The 3909-nt window shown below is 39.2% G+C and overlaps 1 long non-coding RNA gene across 1 annotated transcript; it reads right to left on the reverse strand.

Annotated features, from left to right (window-relative positions):
* Nucleotides 1-1711: 1711 nt before the first annotated feature.
* LOC117152145 lies at nt 1712-3394 on the reverse strand. Its single transcript, XR_004462415.1, has 2 exons — nt 3159-3394; nt 1712-2221 (listed from the first exon to the last, which is right to left on the reverse strand). It is a non-coding gene; the product is annotated as an uncharacterized LOC117152145 (long non-coding RNA).
* Nucleotides 3395-3909: the final 515 nt, after the last annotated feature.

Genomic DNA, 3909 nt, shown 5'->3' on the forward strand with positions numbered 1-3909 from the left:
TCAAGCGTCTGGACATCGCCTGAAACGACAGTTTCTGAATATTCGCGCAGCAGGACTCGCTGGCATAAAGCGAGCGAATTAGGTGAATCGCCTTGTACCTCGAGTTTCTATACCCGCCATCAAATTCTCAATTTCTTCGTCAATTCCTGGCTTCCTTATTGCTTCGTAATATTCTATCGCACGTAACTACGGTAATTGAAGAGTGCTGGTAAAAAATTGCTGTAAATGGGAAGAAACAAGTCTTCAGGAAAAAAAGGAAATCTTATGCGTTAACGTAGCCCAAATTGAAGGGAAAGAAAAGTGCGTCTGTAGAAAAGCCTGTGCGTGTCAGTTCTTAGTTGTAGACAAAACTCGATGACCCATTCGTTTGGATAGACCACATAGACAGAAGCAATTGACAGAAGCAAGAAACAATTGACTAATGTTTATTGGTATTTGTACTTTTTTCTACAGAGACAACATCGTGATACCGTCTTCTAACATTATTAATAACTACGATATTGAAAAGGGGAAATTGCAGTTGAATTCTACGCTACAATATTCTCATTGCTAAGTGGAACATTTCCCAATAAAAGATCAAAGTTTCTCAATTTTGGCACCTACAGTGTTTTCAGCGAGCACTGCTCAATTATAAATAAAGTGTTCCAAAAATCGCACAAGTGTAACTAAAAATTGTGCAAATAAAATGTAAATAGAAGACGTAGAAATCGAACCGGATATCGTCTTCAACGAATAGTGTACGAATATTCGCACAGAAGAATTTATCAAATTCAGAAATGATCGAATTAGGTGAATCAGTCGATACCTCTAAAGTTTCTATACTGTGTCATTAAATCCCCAATTTCTTCGTCAACGCCTCAGGAAGCCTATTCCTGAATCGTCCGTATAAGGAAGCTTTCGAAGCAGCCCGCTGGAAGCTTACACGACGTCGGGAAACGCGGCAGCGGATAATTGGGCCAATTAAATGTTAATGGAGCCGCGTGACGCGAATGTTAATGTCGTTCGGTTCGAACGATCATATTCGTTTGCGCTGCGTGGCGACGCGTTTGTTTTTCAGCCAGTGGCGGTGCGCGAAGAGGAAAAGCTGTTGGAACGGCGCCAAAATGCGAGAGAAGCCATCGAAATTCGTCGACCCCCTGCGTTCACCTGTCGAACGTTCCCGATCGACTCGTGTCGAATCTGGCGGCTCCGCTTCGAGGAAACGTCTATCCAGGACGGAGGACCGCCAGATGAGAAAACGAAGGCAGCGTGATCCGCGCGTACTCGCCGATTACGTAAGCTCTTTACCGACTCTATTTGCGGAACGGTCGTCTGTTCGAAGGTGAGAGGTACGCCGACCTTCTCCGCAGACAATGTCCCACTAGTCAGTCGCTAGAGAAGCTAAGCTGTTTGCCGGGGATCGAACAGAGACGGCCAGGGCCGAGGTACCGTTCGATTTTCGAACGATGACCATTCGCCTCTTCGTCGTTGGGATTAACGCGTTGACGACCGCTAAAACTTCGCTGCCACTTACTCTGCCGCTTTCGCGATTTCACTTACGCGCGACAAATACACTTAGCTGCTGACGAGGAGACGTTAAGGAACTTTCAATGATCATTTGGGAATTACGGTATATTTTTTATCTTTTGGTACACGTTGGAACACGAAGTGAGAAATGGTAAGAAGAGATGACAATTTATACGTGAAATTACGATATATTTTTTTTGATCGCATAGTCGAGCGAGTTTACGATTAATGTTGAACCGGATGAACGAAATAGAAGCTGGGACGAGAGTTAGGAAACGTTTTTTGCTCGAGTTATGTAACACGACGGTTTTAGTGCGGGAACTTGTAACAAAAGCTAGAAAAGTAGAGAATAATCGAGTGAGATATTGGTAATTCTTCGGTTTCATGATTGCATCATGGTATCTGCGTGGCTACTGAATATTCAATTAATCGAACACAAGACGCAGTCGATATTTCACATTATATTTTTGGAATTTTTTGTTCTTTTTTGTATATTTTTAAAAGATTAACTTCCCAGTTGACGTCTGAGGTAATCTCACGGATGTTCAAGCGTATTCAAGTCAGAAGATTGACTCGACCGTTCGATTATATTAATATTCTGTTGCAAAAGAAATTCAGTCGTAGTTATACGAGTTTTGGAGATAGAAATGATCCGAGGCATTAGACCATAATCCGAGTTTCGCCTCTGATTATTATGTGTATCGTGCCCCGTCATCTAAAAAGTAAACAAGTTTCGGAATGATTCTTTTTATTACGGACCTCCAGTTCCGGAATTTATTCGTTCAATTTTACGGCTTTTACGTGTTCGATCAAAGAGCGGTCGTAGAAAACTCTGTAAGTGGCAAACAGGTGAAACGAGTTTTTCAGGGGAAAAAGAAACCTCGTGCATGAACGTAATCCGAAGTCCATGGAAAAGAAAAGTGTATCTAGAAAATAGTAAATAGAATAATAAATAGGAAATAATAAATAGAAAATTCTATACGTGCCATTTCTTGCGATTAACTGTAAAGAAAACTCAATGCTGCGTTCGTTTAAATGCACAAGCCAAGAAACGATTAGCAAATGTTTATTGCTGCTTACATCTTCTTCCACAGAGCCAACGTTATGACATCACATTCTATCGTTATCAACAATTATTCAGAAAGGAAAATTGCGCTTCAATTCTACGCTACAGCATTTTCCAATGAAAAATCAACATTTTTCTATCTTCGTACTTATAATGTTTTTTTACAAGCATTCTTCAATTATTCTACCAAATTCAGAAACCAAACTGTGGCAAAGTCAGTGACATTTGAAGGCGACAAATACTATACTTGTGTATAAAATGATCTTTTTTCTTCCTTTATATATTTTATATTTTATTTAATATTTTATTACATTTATTATTATCCTCGAGTCTTTACAATTTGTCCAGGGAAGGGGAAATTGCGCTTCAATTCTACGCTACAGCATTTTCCAATGAAAAATCAACATTTTTCTATCTTCGTATTTATAGTGTTTTTTTACAAGCACTCTTCAATTATTTTACCAAATTCAGAAACCAAACTGTGGCAAAGTCAGTAACATTTGAAGGCGACAAATACTATACTTGTGTATAAAATGATCTTTTTTCTTCCTTTATACATTTTATATTTTATTTAATATTTTATTACATTTATTATTATTTTCGAATCTTTACAATTTGCCCAGGCATTCGGTAAAGTGGTTTAACGATGTTGTGATCGTAGCACGAACTCCACTGGAGAAATAATAGTCGTCGGTGTAATAATCGCACAAACGCGATCGCGTGTTTTACGGAAATTTATTTATGTTTTAGGGAAATTGTCAAGAATTCACAGATAAAAATCAGAATAAAAAATCACACGAGCGTTTTCTTAACAGTGTTCTGGATCAGACGTGCAGAGAAGTGGCTTGGTTCTAACATCGAGACGACGATGATCCAATCTGGTATAATGTTATCTAAAGAACGATTAAGAAATAATCTACGTGTCTGACAATGAAATTTCTCGTTTTCGTTTGCTAACGTGTGTCATAAGGAAAGGAAAATTCTCGTTATCGATCGGCAAAATGCGAAGAACAGGTTGTTGCGACGAGCCACACCGAATGGATGCTCGTTTTTAACTCGTTTACGCGACAGAATCGAATAGTGTTCGTTCGAACGAAGTAGCTTGGCAACCAAGTACGTTCAATTGAATTCAATGAAAGATCGTCTCGAGAGAGGTTGTATGGTTGCGTATGGTTTGCTGTTCGTGATGCGTGTAACACCGACAGACTTTGTGCTCTTCGCCATCTTTCGCTGTGAAAATATACGGCCATGTATTCTCTTGAAGCGAATCTTTTTCGAAAGTGAAAGATAATTACAATTGTTACAACTTTCTCTGTCTACGTATTACATCGCGATAT

Source organism: Bombus impatiens, unplaced genomic scaffold (assembly GCF_000188095.3).
Source record: "Bombus impatiens unplaced genomic scaffold, BIMP_2.2 scf_0723, whole genome shotgun sequence".
Taxonomy (NCBI): Eukaryota; Metazoa; Arthropoda; class Insecta; order Hymenoptera; family Apidae; genus Bombus; species Bombus impatiens.